The following is a 15,119-nucleotide window of genomic DNA, read 5'->3' as shown; positions in this document are numbered from 1 at the left end:
CCATCCACCAGAAATGGCGGTGTCTCTTTAAGAGTCCTCTCTTACCTCATTGGGTCATCTTCGTTATTTTTTTGTCATAGGCTTATAACACTTCTTAAATATTTTAGAAGTTAAAAATGTGGGCAGAGTTAGAGTCGAGAACCCAGATAATTGGCGGAGTGGAGGCGCTGGCGCCTGAGAAAGAAACAGGTTTGGGAGTGAAGATGCAAGTTCGTGTGTTAGGCATCACCTTTATGCCATTCTCTCTCTTCGATCGAGTCGCCCGCGTTGAGCCTCCCTTCTGCTCCGGTGTGCGGAGTGGAGCCCTCGCAGAGTGGAGCCCTCGCAGAGTGAAGTGAGGGGTGAGCAAGGTCCCCGCCCTCCTGAGGCCTCCGTCCCGGAGGGGGCGACACGGGAGGCAGACGGGAGCCAACGGAATGAACACGCTGCGTGGCTTCAGGTCCTGGTAAGACCCACGGAGAGCATCAAGGAGGGGGCGGGGAGAGGGAGTTGCAGGGCCGGGGGCCCCTCCCTGGGCAGGCAGAGAGGGCCTCTTCGAGGGGCGCCGTGGGAGCGGCCGGAGGGCTGGCAGGAGCCAGGCACAGGGAGACCACCGTGGGGCGAGTTGTCCGGCAGCGAGGAGCCTGGAGGCTGGCGGCCAGTGCTGGGGAGGTCTGGGCTCTCGCAAGGAAATGCTGTTTTGTTTTATATCTTTTACATTTTACTAACGCTTGTGCACTTGTATGTATTTTCAGAATGGTTTCTTATTTATAGTTACGTACTTGTATGATACATACTTGTCCATATTTTCAAAAATGGTGTTTTGTGGGTTTTTTCCTTATGTGGCAGTTGACTAGCACCGCAGTGGGACACAACTTTGATCGCAGTTATGAGCGTGATTGTTGGCCACACGGAAGCACCCAGTGAGGACCAACAGACCTTCATCACTGGGATGCAGTGCGGTGCAGGGTCTGGAATTACTGAGCAGCATGGACTTTCAGAATCACCGTCTTGTCTTTTTCCTTCTACGGAAGAACCGATTTAGATCCAAAGAGGTTAGGTGGCTCACATTGTATACACATAAAAAATAAAGTAGGCCTGGTTTTTATGGTCCTCCCAGTTGTAGGAAGAAAGGCTTTTGAGGCAAAACACGGAAACCTGGGAGAAGACAGTGGCACCAGTCGGCTTCGTGTGTGCCGCCGTCTGTGTCTCTCATCCGCGTGCCACCCGTGGCATTTACACTCAGTCCCGAGGGTGCACTCAGCTGAGGGTGTGGGGGTGGGTCAGACGCCCCTCCCTTAGCGCGCAGACAGGCACGTGAGCGAACAGCTGCCGCGAAGGCTGAGCGCGTGGCAGAGGCGAGCGCAGTGTGCGGTGGCGCACGCGGTGGTGCACGTGGTGGTGCATGCGGTGGCCGCGGCTGGTCCGTGGCCTCCGGGGCGGAGTCTGTCCGCCTGCGGAGTCGGACGGGCTTGGCCCTTCGCTCCAGGGAGTCTGCCCTGTGAAGCCTCAGCCCTTCAGCCTTTCCTGCACCTTTTGCCTCCCCGCTGTAGCCCTGGGCCAGCCACGAGCAAATCGGAAGTCCCCCCCGTTAGGCGGTCTCTGACCAGTCCCTGTGTGCCCGGGGCAGCTCGTGTGGACAGCCCTCTCTGCTCCTGCTGCTTCGGAGCCCTGGGGCCTCGGCATGCGCCCAGGGCCCGTGAGGAGCCACCTCGGCATCGCATCGTCTTATTTTAAATTGAATTGCGTTTAGAGACTTTTAAATCTGCATAGTTGATGCAGATTTTATTAATACTTCATGTTTGAGAAATTTTTAAACTGGGAAATGATGTTTTTTCTTTATGTTGGCTCATTTGCCCCCCACACACACACACACACGTATACGTGCAGCCATTCAAGAAAACTAGCACATGAAGTCCGTTGTCGATGTGCTGACATGTTCCGAACCTTAAAATAAGGTACCAGAAATGCATTCGGAGAACAGGTAGACAAAGGAGCACTGCTATAATCATGGAGAAACAGCAGTTACTTGTTAAGCCTTCCTCTTTCAAGAGCTTATAATTTTATGTGTAACCCAAGCATTATCCCTTGGGCAGGCATGCTTTATTCTTGCTCTTGGTTCTGTGTTACAAGGTTTGGTTAAAAAGGGAAGATACTAACTTTGTGTCTTTCACACTTAGTATGCTCACATTTCTGAGGTTTTTTTTTATAAGGTTCAGTTCGATACTCCTACTCCTACTTTCATTAGAAAATAGTGTCTTTTTCTACGAGGCGTATCTCTGACGTTGTTTCTGCGCATAAAATCCAACCCCGCCAGCACAGCACACCTCGTCTGCAGTGCTGGACGGCCGGTCCCTGGCGACCGTGCTGTGCTTGCACGGAGCGCCGGAGGACGACTTGTCCCGGCGGCCTGAGGTAGTGGGAGACCAGGCGTTCTCCCTCTCTTGGGTCACGCGAGGGTGAAATGACCCATCTCCGGGCCAGGTGGGGAAGGAATTGGGGGTTGAGAAGTATTTTCTATGAAGGGTGAATACGGCATCCATAGTGAACGACTTGAGCACGCACAGAGCACATCCTCAGCGTTGCTGAGTGTAGCGCCGTCATCTCTCGGGAGGTCTCTGCGGTGAGTGTGCACCCTTCTCTGTCGGCAGTGGAGGCCTGCGGCACAGGCGCGAGCAGGCTTGGGAGCCCGGCCTCGGGGGCCAGGGCCCGGTCTGCCGGCCCCCGTGCGGCTCCTGTGCGGCTCCGGGCAGACTGCTTTCCGTCTGGTGCTCGTCGTTACAAAGAAAGGGTAGTGCTGGTACCCACCTGGCAGGGCTGTTGCGAGGAGCAGATGAGGTACACTGACACACTCAGAACACTGCCTCAAACGTAGTGAGCACGAGGTGGAGTTTGATCGTATTATTGACGAGTATCTGTAAAACACTTTTAGTGGCTGGTTTCACTGGTGAAACTTTCATAGAGAATTTGGCATTTGAACTTGAAGGATAAGCAGGATGTATAAAAATCAAATTGAAAATAGGAAAAGCGCCTTGGGTGGTATGGCTCAGTGAATTGAGCACCGGCCTGCAAACCAAAGGGTTGCTGGTTCAATTCCCAGTCAGGGCACATGCCTGGGTTGCAGGCCAAGTCCCCAATAGGGGGCGCATGAGAGGTAACCGCACACTGATGTTTCTCTCCCTCTCTTTCTCCCTCCCTCTCAGTCTAAAAATACAATAAATATCTTTATAAAAAAGAAAATACGAAAGCTATGTGAACACAGTTGGAAAGAGGAAGCAAAGAACCATCTTCCCTCCTTTTCTCCCGTCATTTATCACACTGTCCCTGTGCCTGCCGCTGAGCTCCGCGTGTGACGGGCGTTACCTTCCTACTCAGTCCTCGCAGTAACCCGACAGGACGAGTATCTTACATTCTCACGTTACAGAAGGAGCCATGGAGAAGTAAAGTCACTTTCCCAAAGTCACAAAGTTACATGTCGGCCTACTTCTGACTGACTGTAAAGCTCAGGTTCTTGCTTACGCAATTCTGCCTTCAGAAAAGTTGACTGTCAGAAACCGATTCCAGGAAATCTCCTAAGGGGGGCCACTGGGTGGCTGGAGCCCTGCACACTAGCAGCATCGCGGTGTGGAGAGTGCGTGTGGGCACTCGGTCCCGGCGAGAGGCCCCGGGCGCCGCGTGCCGGTCGTTCAGAGGCTGCGGCGAGGCGTGCGTGCCGGGCCCCCCCGGGTGTGCCGTTGCTGTCGCCCGTGTCACCCTGGCTGGGCGGGCGTGCTGCTTTCTCTGAGCTGAGAAAGACGGTGTTTCGTTTGTTGAGGTTTTTATTGTTTTTAGTGGAAACTGTGCACTTCTCCCCAGCGGCATCCTCACTGACTGGTGTGGACGTCAGTGCTGCCCACTCACCTGGGCGGCCTGGGGCTGACCACTGCCGGAGGCTTTCCAGCCCCTCCCCGGGGCGGGGGCGGGGGCGGGCGGGTGGGCGGTCTGCACCTCCGCAGGCTGACCCTGGGCGTGTGTGGTTCTGTCTGTGAGCTTTCTGCGGTGCACGATTAGAATGTTACTGTCTGTTCCTTCCATCTTCTCGCTACTTCGTCACGCTTTTTTGTAACTTGAAGGGCATGTTGTTGGAACCGAGGTGCACGCCTACACAGATCGGTGGTCATGAGAACCGCGTGTGCGTCAGAATCACCTGGAAGGCCTGTTAGGCGCGTTGCTGGGTCTGGTCCCCTCGTTCCTGCTCCAGGGGGCCTGGGGCCGCAGCCCGAGAGCTGCTTTGCCAGGTGTCCTCGGCCGTGCTGGTGCTGCTGGCGTAGGGGCCGCGTGTCCTGGGGGTGTGGGGGGGGCGGTTTGTTCGGGTCCGAGGGAGGGCGGCCTGTTTCTCTGCCTTACAAGCCTCAGCTCTGACTACCCAAAAGGGCGCTTTCCCTGCAGCCCCCTCCCCCCCTTGATTGTGTTCAGGTGACCTCAGGGCCCAGGCGTCCTGGCACAACTCCTCCCTGTGACTTTTGTCGCCGCCTCACAGACTTCGGTTTGCCGGGCTGATTTGTCGTCAGAGGAGGTCGCCGGGTGGGTAGGCGGTTCCCAGGTGTAGTGGCTCGCGGTCCCCAGTGGCTGAGCTGGGTCAGATCGCTTCTCCAGGGTGTGCCCTCTTCCTCATGGGTGGGGTGGGTTCACCCTCCTCTGCTGCTGGTCTTGACACTGGCCTTGAAGCTGAGGCGGGAGAATGTGTGGGAGCACGGGGGAGCCCTTGTGACGGGGAGCAGTTAGCAGTGAGGAGTCAACAAGCCTCCAAGAACAGGAGGCATGCTCTCGTCATTCCTGAGCATTTTGCTACGTCACAGGTTTTTCAGACGAAGTGAGCCTATTGCCTTGCCAGGTCGAGTGGCAGACACTTCCAGTCTCCGCACGGCAGCGCTGGTCCAGCTAGCAGCTCGGTGACGGCCCATTTCTGTCTGGACAGAAGGTTGCATGTATGTGATGTACAGTTTGTCTAGTTTTACCGAAGCTTGTAAACACAGAGGCACTAGCCTAGTAGTAAGATGGGTAACTCTCAAGTGTGCAGGACGTTGTGACAGAGGTAGAGTCATTCACCGTGCCAAAAACGGTGCATCTTTAGCCTCAGCTACAGCCTCATTACATGTGAGCTGTTTTACAGCGCATTGGATTATGAATAAAAGAACAAAATTAAAGAACATTTGTGAAAAATAGAGTATATGTTATAATTAAAAATTGTCTAAAAGATATTTGTAATCATAGAAGATATTTTATAATCGATTTTTGTAACATATTTAGCTTCTGTACATTTAATTTTCAACTATCTTTAAGAATACAATATATACAAATACACAGCATTTGACAAAATTCCCTAATAACCTTGAAAAGAGTCTATGTATGGTATGTGTCAGTAACTATAGTCACTGATAAAAATTTCATTTTTGATCACCCCTTTAAAAAATTAAACTGAGAACAGAGGGAAATTGAAGGAGAGAATTGTAATTTCTGGTTCATTGCAACTTAATATTCGACATCCTAATTAGTTAAGCATCATGTACCTACCTAGGCATGAAATAGCTATTTTTTTTTCTAATTTAAATCAGAAATTTTCAGTTGTAGAACAACTTGAATAGCCTTGCTGTAAATAGCCACTGGACTTTTAGAGTATTTGTCTTCAGAAACAATGAAGGTCACTGTGTGTGCATAGAGACCACATGCACTTTTTTATTATTTCCAGCCGGATTTCTGTAATGGGTAAAGTTACTTAAAACATTTAAACCAAAAAAATATTTTAGAAAGTATCCCTGAAATATTATCACAGGGTAAAGGGCAATGACTGAAATCCCTCACTTCGTAGTTTCTAAAAAAAAAATTGATATTAGAAAATTAGTAGCCTTTCGAAATTGTGCATATTGGTGGTTTGGGCAGTTATCCGGTAGGGTGTGTACATATGGTACACATGCTTGTGAATATATGTGTGTATGTACACATGCTCATTTCTTGGAAGTGTCTGATTTGTTTGTTTAAGGAACAGCAACAACTTTACATGATTGAGATGAAAGCAAATCTCGGTTTCAGCCGAAAGCGGATTTACTGTATTTTGCCTAGTCTTCCTCTCTTTTAGGCAAATGGTGTGAGAAACAAAATGGTCTCAGTGTATCACTTTGTAAACAAACCCAAGGTCATGAGTTTGTTCCTTTTATTATTGACTTTGCTTTGTTCTTTTCCACGCGCTCTGTGTCCCTGGCCGAGGCCCGCTGGAGACGGGGAGGAAATGGTAGGCCCCTGCTCAGCCTGGCCCCGCCCGCAGCGCCGCCCGCTGTCGCCGCGATCTGAACGGGACGCTTTTCATTGAAACGAGTCACTTTTGATAATAGCAGGACAACAGGAATAAAGCTGGACTTCGGGAGCAGGTGTGCGGTCACTGAGCTTTCGGGTTGTCATTCTAGTGTGTTTATTGTTTTAAATCTCAAGATTTAGGGAGAAAAGGACTCACTGTTGCGCGTAGTAAATAGAAAAATGTATCTTCATGTGAGACAACTGGGTGATACTTGAATGCTGCGTATCTGCCAACATAAATTTATCATGCAAGTTTTTAATTAAAATATATAGGCAAATATGATGAGTCACTTGCTACCTTGAGAACAGCGTTGACTTACTGTTTCTGTTCCAAGATGCCGCGGGAGCCACTCAGCACTAAAGAAGCCACGAACCACCAGATGCAAGCGGGCCGGCTGCCTCTGGGCCCGCGCCTCCGCGTGTCGTGTGTCGTTGGGAAAGCCTGTGGCTGTAAACATCCCCGACTGGAAGCTGTAAGACACAGCCGAGCTTTCAGTCAGATGTTTGCTGCCCCCGGCTCTTCACAGACGTCGTGGGGCACTCTGCTGCCTGGGTGTGGGGGTGGGGGCTGCGGAGTGTGCGGGACCCCGGAGGCCTTCAGACCCGCCTGTGAGCGCCGACTGCGGACACTGTCCTGGCGGGGGACATCCTGTCGCAGGCGCCCTCCAGTCCCCCAACTTCACTCGCCGCCTCTGGGACTCGGAGAACCTACTTGCCCCCACCGTGGGCTCCCATTCTGTTTCTGCCCTCTGGGTGGAACTTCATTTCCGCTGCCTTTCCCAGTGGCCGCAGGTACACTGCGGTCCCGGAGACGGCCTCTTCCCTTGGAAACGCCGGGGACGATCTGGAGGGCCCGCTCCCCGCCACCGCCCAGCAGCCCCGCAGCCTCGGGGTTTCGGTCTTCTCCGGACAGGAGGGGTGCGGTGGCCAGTCTCCCTGCTCTCGGCGCCACCCGCAGCTGCTTGCCCTCACCCCAGTGATGTCACAGCTCCTCATCAGAACTCTTGCAAAAAATTACACGACTTCAAACCACCGAGCCTGCTCACGACGTTTATCGTTGGTTCTTTTGACTGTGTTTATTAAGTGTATTTTCCCAAATGTTCCAGGGTACGGCTTGCCTTTCCTGTCCTCAGTAGAGTGTGGGCGCTTGGTGAGCAGGTGCGCTGTGTCTGTGTCTCGCGTTCCTGCTCAGAGCTGAGGGACACAGCGCTTCTCCGGAGGTGACATTCGGTGCGGACAAATGGGCAGTGTGTGATTTTATAACAGCTTTCTTTCCTGAGTTTTAAAAATGCTTTATTTCTATTTGTCTTTTAGACACTGTGAAACATTTCTATTCTATTCTAATTTTTCTTTAGTAAAGCACTGATACTTTCATAACTTATTATTATTAAATTGCTAAGCCTTCTGTGTTAGGTTCAGTGCATAATTAAAGGAAAAGGTAAAGTTTTTGCTAATTTAATTTTAAACACTTCTCTTCCTTGATTAGATTACAAGCTTTTTTAAGGGCATGGACGTAAATAAAGCGCCTTGCACGTAGAGGACTCTGGTAACAATTTAATTTTATTGTGGCAGTGTCTACTGTTTCTTTTTATTTTTTATCCAGATGAGCAAATGGCAGTTTGAGTCATAATGTAGCTACTCTGAATGTATCTGGGCTACAGCATTGATTTTTAAATGTTCCTTTGTTCGAGTGGCAGCTTGAAGACAGACTTGGCCGAGAGTGGACGGGAGGCGGGGGCAGCTGCTTCAGGCACAGGTAGCTTTGCGCCTGGTGAGTGCGGCCTCTGTGCCTGCCGATGGGCGTGCGGCAGGTGCCCCTCCCACTGAACTCCTGATAAGACAGATTTACTGTGCTTCTGGGAAGCCTCACATTCCAGATAGGGCACGGATAGAGCCATTTCTGAGAGCCCAAGAAATGTTTCCTGGCAAAGGAAGAGAAGAGTTTTCTGGTTATAGGATTATTTTGTTAGACTGGGTGACATTTTTTATTTCCTATGAAAAAGTTGGTTACATAGCTCTCAAATTCAGTACGATGGATGAAAACCTCCTACTTTAATAATTTACACAGCTAAATTAGAAAGGTAGCCCAAATCTAAGCTAAAAATGGGGTAGCCTTCTGAGTGAAGCTGTTACGCAACTAGTCCAGTTGTCCCTGCATGCTGCGGGATTACGGGGACCATCTGTGTCATGTGACATTTGTTCCACGTCGTTCAGCCCTGATGCGGTGGGTCGGGGACCATGTCAGCTTTAACTCCAGTGGTGCCCTTGCTTCACTGCACTTGAGTCGTACAGCTTTTTAGTCGTTTGCAGATGACTTCTGTGTGTTTTAATTTTCAAGCATCACAGACTTCCCATTGGCTTGATGATTTAGCAATTGGCTGTTGAGAACTGACACCTCAAAATGTTGGGTCCCCAGCATTCACTCACCAGTAACCTGGAACAGCTGAACAACCCGAAACAACCTGTAGCAGCTCGTGCCCCGCCCTCTGTCCGTATTTAGGGAGAGGCGTGTGGTCTCTACCGACGGGTCACAGAAACCTCAGAGATTCGTTACTGTTTAAGGAGATCTTTTAAATCTGATACTAAATTATTTTTAGTTGCTGAGCATCATTCTGAAAATGACTTTTTTTTCTTAGTATTTGCTTTGAAATTACTTAGGGATTACTTTTTTGAGAAAACCACTAAAATTGTGTCTCCAGGTTCATTTCCAATTAGATATGCTTGTGTTCAGATACTCCTGGTTAAAGTTGCATTGTTGGAGGGGCCCTCATTGGTCTCAGCGCCTGCGGCTTTTCTGCGCAGTCAAGGCTGGGGGTGACCGGAAGCGGACAGGGAGCCTTGAACCCTGACCTGCCTTGCTCGTTGCACGTAGCCCACTCTGACTCCCTTCCACTCCCCTGGTTAAAACTGCATTCACTGAAAGAACCAATGTGTCTTTATTTTCTGTGCATATTCAGGAAAAAATTGTTAAGTTGAAATATCAGCCTGAGCTTGATTACTTTTTACGGTTACGCTGTTTCAGATTGTCTCTGCCGCAGCTGCCCAGCCTGGGTAACTATAGGCAGACAGGTGGCACACGTTCTGACAGTGCCTTTTTAGAAAACCTGCCAGACCTCCCGGTGACCGAATGTGTGTTGCTATCTTTGCTTTGGCTTTCAACATATTTGGTGAAACAGCCCACTGGTTTTTCAAATATTAGTGTGCATCGCAGTTAGTTGGAGGGCTTCATTCAAACCCAGAGTGCTGGGCCCCGCGAGAGTTTCTGATTCTGCCATAGGCCTGGGGCCGGGCTTGAGAATGGGCGTGTTTCCCCCTCAGTTCCCATGGCCCGCTGGTGGCCACTCCGAATCCGTGTTGTCCGAACCCCAGGACTCGTCTCCAGGTTTTCCCCTGCCCAGTGTCCAGTTAGTGATGAAGAAAAATACGTAAAATCCCAACTTAAAATACATAGTAATATGGAAGTTTGAGTTTTATGATGATGTGTCTTGCCAGTGATATCTCGGACAAGGGTTTGATCTCCAAAATATATAAAAACTCACATGACTCCACTCCAGGAAGACAAATAATCCAATTTTAAAAAGTGGGCAAAGAACCTGAACAGACACTTCTCCAAGGAGGACGGACATACAGGGGGCCCAGAGACATACTAAAAGGATGCTCAGCATCACTAGCCATCAGAGAGATGCAAATTAAAACTGCAATGAGATACCACCTCACACCGGTCAGAATGGCCATCATAAACACATCAACAAACAAGTGCTAGTGGGGTTGTGGAGAAAAGGGAACGCAGACTGGTACAGCCACTGTGGAAAACAGTATGAAATTGCCTCAAAAAGCTAAAAATGGAAGTAGCTTTTGACCCAGCAATTCCACTGCTGGGACTCTATCCTAAGAACCCTGAAACACCAATACAAAAGAACCTATGCACCCCAATGTTCATAGCAGCACAATTTACAATAGCTAGGTGCTGGAAGCAACCAAGATGCCCATCAGTAAATGAATGGATCAAAAAACTATGGTATATTTACACAATGGAATTCTATGCAGCAGAAAGAAAGAGGGAGCTCCTGCCCTCTGCAACAGCTTGGATGGAGCTGGAGAGCATTGTGCTAAGTGAAATAAGCCAGGCGGTGAGGGACAAATACCACATGATCTCACCTTTAACAGGGACCTACTCAACAAAACTAAGAAACAACCAAAATATAACCAGAGACACTGAAATAAAGAACACATGGACAGTACCCAGAGAGGAGGGGGAGGGAGAGAACGGGAAAGAAGGGAAGGGTCATCAAGGAGCGTGTGTAAGGAGCCCATGGACAAAGCCGAAGGCGGGAAGGGTGGGGGTCGGGGTGGTGGCGGGAAAATGGAGACAACTGTCTTCAAACAAAATTTTTTTTTAAAAGATTGATGTTTTAAAAGATTTGTTGGAAGCCTGAGACCTGTTTTTCTCCCAGGCAAAGTATCACTTTAATTGTCTAGCACCCAAAAACCTTTTTGAATATATTTGCCAAGCAAAGCAGAAGAGAAAATACTGCTGCTGCGGGAGAAGCGGCGACAGAAAAACAGTGCGCTCGCTGAGGGCGGAGGAAGGCGTGGGTTCTGGTCTCCAGAGCTGATGCTTCAGGAGGGGTGGGCAGGCAGGCGGGCACGCGAGGCCGGGTTTCGGAGGGGCGGGGTGCCTGCGGCATTCCAGAGATTTTTAGCGTTTTCTGGCAGTGGTTCGCACAGTTCATTTTACTTCCAAATGTGAGGGTTTCCTCCTTCACGCAAGTGTCTTGGGAGGGCCACTTGCGGTGCCTAGCAGCGGTGCCGTGTCACCGCGTTTGGATCGGATCGGACGAGCGCGGTTCCTGCCGGCAGCTGAGGGCGCTGGGGGCCGTGGGAGGTGGTGGGAGGTGGAGAGGTCGGTGTGCGGGGAGGGTGTGCCCGAGGTGCAGCCATCTGAACCGAGCGTGTGGGGGCAGACACGGGGAGAGGCAGCCGGAGGGGAGGAGGAGCGGGCAAAAGGCCACGGCGAAGCCTGGAGCTCCTCGGAGGTGTTTCATTAACCTTGTCTTCTACCCGAAACAAGAATCTCCTTAATGAGGAAGAGTGGCTGATCGGGGCGCCGCACAGGCCGTCAGAGGAGTCCTTTACGCTCGCTCGGGGTTTTGGGGAGAGGGGTGCCGGCGGAGGAGAGGCTGGGAAGGCAGCCCCTGCGGATCGGGAACACGTGCAGACGTGTGCACGTGTTGCCGGAAGTGACGGCGGCGGAACGAATGTCACTTCCGCCTGCTCCGCGGATTCCCAGTGTTGTCTTCCACCTCGACTCGTGCCTCGTCCATGCGAGTCACGGTAACTGCTCTTTTCTCAGCGGATTCTGAGAAGTCACGTTTCTCCAAGAGAGGCGTTCGTCGTGTGCGCCTTCCCGGGAGCGCGAGTCCCGGGAGCAGACCACCGGTGTAGACGCCGCGGCGGCGCGGCCGAGCCCGCTCCTGTAAACATCCTACACTCAGCTGTGGCGCACGCGCGGGCTGGGCGGCGGGTGTTTACGGCAGCTGTCTCGGGGTACCAGCCGGCCGCGGCCCGCGCTGCCCTCGGCCAGGCCAGTGTGCGGGGGCCGGGTTTTTCAGTGGGGTTGCTCTGAGTTTAAGCTGCCGTCCTGTCTTTCCGTCTGTGTTTTCCCACCTCGGACGTGACGCGACGGTGCGCGCTGAGACCACAGTGTCCTGTGATGTTGGGTCAGATTTGTGCGTGTCCCGGGGCGCTGCCTGGCTGTGACGGCGCAGCCGTCTGGGCTGCCCAGTGAGGCTGCTGCGTGTCGGGGAGGGGAAACGGGGCTGCTCCTCCCCCACTTCGGTGCTTTTCTCGTGACAGCACAGGCACAGCACCCACCTCGGCTGTCAGGATGAGCCTACGCCGCGACGGGAGAGGGGCTCGAGGCAGCGCGTCCCACCCAGTGCTCGGGAAGGCCTGGCTGTGGCTGGTGCTCGCGCGCTCGCGGCAGGGCCCCGCACAGCGCGGCACCCAGTTCAGGTGCGCGGTGCGTCGTCACTGGTGCGTCCCCGGGAGACGCAGCTGTGTTCATTGTAGCGATAAAGAGGATGTCAGCGTTCTGATTCAGCAGAAATGTTTGGGATCCTGGACACCGCTGGAACTCGGTGACAAAGAGATTTGAAGCCCAGCTTCTTCGACTCATGTTCTGGTTCTGCCACTTACCGGCTGCGTGACTTTGGGGACGTCATCAGCCTCCCCGTGCCTCAGCTGCCACGGCCTGCTGATGCGGGATGGCGACACCGCCTACCTGATAGGGTTGCTGCTAGGAAGTGGAGTTGGCTGGTGCCAGCAGTGTGTTGGAATAATTCCTGTGCACGCGAAGGTCTTGCTAAGTGGCAGCTGCTATTATTATTATTATTATTATTATTATTATTATTATTATTATTATTATTTTAACACATGTTTGTCATCTGTTGGGTTTTCCCAGAGTAAAGTAGTCATCTATTTCTAAATAATTTAAAGATAATACCTGATGATTAGTTCTAGATATGTATTGCTTGGTTTAAATGACATTTTCATACTTTGTGCTCTTACTGAAGATACTTAAAATTTTCTTTAGCTTTGTATTTCTGCTCCATGAAATCAGCTTTTCATTTTTTAGTAGCATAACCGTATTCTGGGTAGGTTAAAAAACAAAACAACTACCACAAAACCCAAATCACTTAAGTACACATTATTCTAGCAGCTTGGAAGGGGACTCTAAGTGCTTATTTGTGCCAAATCCAGGATTGGAACTTACATTTGATGCTTCCCCTATGGAAGATGTATACGGGTATGAGAAATTCCCGTGATAACCATGTGAGATGCAGGCACGGAGACTTGTTCTGGGAAAGGGGAGTGCCGTCTTTCTGGTTCTGTTTGCTCAGTGAACTCATTTTTCATTATTTTCTTTGTTATTAAATGGGAGCTGTTCTGCTATGTTCTTGGATGCAAAACGTGTATTTCAGTGAGTTCCGCATGTTCATTTGAAACTTGTCAAGCATTTAAACTATAATTTATAACGCTTCAAGAAAAGTATCATAATGCATTAGGGAAGCATCATAAAATCAAAAGGTGGTCTTATGAAATGTATTTTTCAAATTAAGCATATTTGGGAGTTCCCATCAACTTACCTTAGAACCTCAGTGAATAAAATAACAAATTTTCTTTCAAATTCTCCAGTATAAAAAATATTGGCATATTGTGTGGTTTAAGCTATCAAATGGCCTATAGGCCTGATTCTAGTGTTTTTTACTTCATCACTTTTTTCTTCTGTTTAGTGGTCAGGCGTTTACGTCTTTATGTTACCTGCTTTCCTGGCGACATAAACGGGTCTTCGATGATGTGGGTTGTCAGCCTCGTCTCCCTTTGTAACTCAGAAAAGGCTGTACATTAAAGTTGAGTTGTAGTTAAGTGAAAAATTGGAGTGTTTATCTTGTTTTAATTAATACAGGGAAACATTCTAAGGTATACCAGCTATTTCCACCCTTATGGGAAAATATAGATCTTGAGATCTTTAAAAACTGTACATTTATTAGAAATATAAAGGAAACTTATTTTCTGATAATATGTGCTTATCAGTTTTAAATGTTACAAAATTTTCCTAAGGTGGTGGAGGAGTAAGTGGAAGCCACACTAACCTCCTCCCAGGGTAACTGTTGAAAGGTTCCCATGTCTCCCAATTGCCATTTGTTGTTTGATTGATAGAGAACAATATCAAGTTGGATTTCTTCAGTATTTGGGTGTGTTCTGAAATTAAACTATTTTCTCTCATCTGAAGGTTTACTGTTTCTTCTTACCCTACTTTTGTCAGCATTTGGCATGTGTTATTTAACTTGTCCCAGTTTTATTATATCTTGCTCATCTCACTCAGTCCCAATAGTAGAATTTTGTAGTTCCAAATAAATGCTTCCTACAGACTTCAGTAATTAAAAATGTGGGTTAAAACAGGGAATCTGTGATACATGAGAATTCACCTTTTATTTCTGTTCGTGTCGGTGATTCTGATTTTTCATAAAGGTCACAGTGGTATTCAGGGCAATTATCATAAGCAACTACATGATCTTTTATTGTTAATTGCCTGATGTTAAGATTTTTTAAAAAGTAGAAATATGCTGGTATCAAATTCTGGATGAAAATGAAGGGGTGGTTTCAAAAATAAAATGAAAAGTGGGCTTTTTTTCACTTTTAAATCTTCATGGAGCCACCAGTCAGTACATTATGAAACCAACAGCAGCTTCACATTTAGCATTTTTATATGTATATAAACTAGGGTTACTTTTTTTATTAGCCTTAACTTCCTTTAATTCTATGGAAAAGAAGCAGTCCCAGAGGCCTTTTTATGATTTAATACTCATTATTCCTCTGAGGCTGCGTCACCGTTTCATGAATCCAGCCCTTACCTGCAGAACCCGTTCCGCCACCTCATGGCCCAGGGCCTGACCGGTGCGGCTGGAGCTGGTGTGGAAGGAAGTGCCGGCTTCCCGTGCTCGTGCGGAGTGGGTCTCCAAAAACTCTGCAGCTGCGTGTTCACTGTTGCTCCTTCTGTCTAAAAAGATTTAAGCCCTCACTGGCATAGCTCAGTGGATTGAGCACGGGCTGCGAACCAGGCATCGCAGGTTCGATTCCCAGTCAGGGCACCTGCCTAGGTTGCAGGCCATGACCCCCAGCAACCGCACATTGATGTTTCTCTCTCTCTTTCTCTCTTTCTCTCTCTCTCCCTCCCCCACTTCCCTCTCTAAAAATAAATAAATAAAATCTTAAAAATAAATAAAGAGAACCATTAGTATAAAAAA

This window comes from Phyllostomus hastatus, unplaced genomic scaffold, assembly GCF_019186645.2.
Source record: "Phyllostomus hastatus isolate PE091 unplaced genomic scaffold, TTU_PhHast_1.1 phas_scaffold_21, whole genome shotgun sequence".
Lineage (NCBI taxonomy): Eukaryota > Metazoa > Chordata > Mammalia > Chiroptera > Phyllostomidae > Phyllostomus > Phyllostomus hastatus.
Note: the sequence above shows the minus strand (reverse complement) of the source record.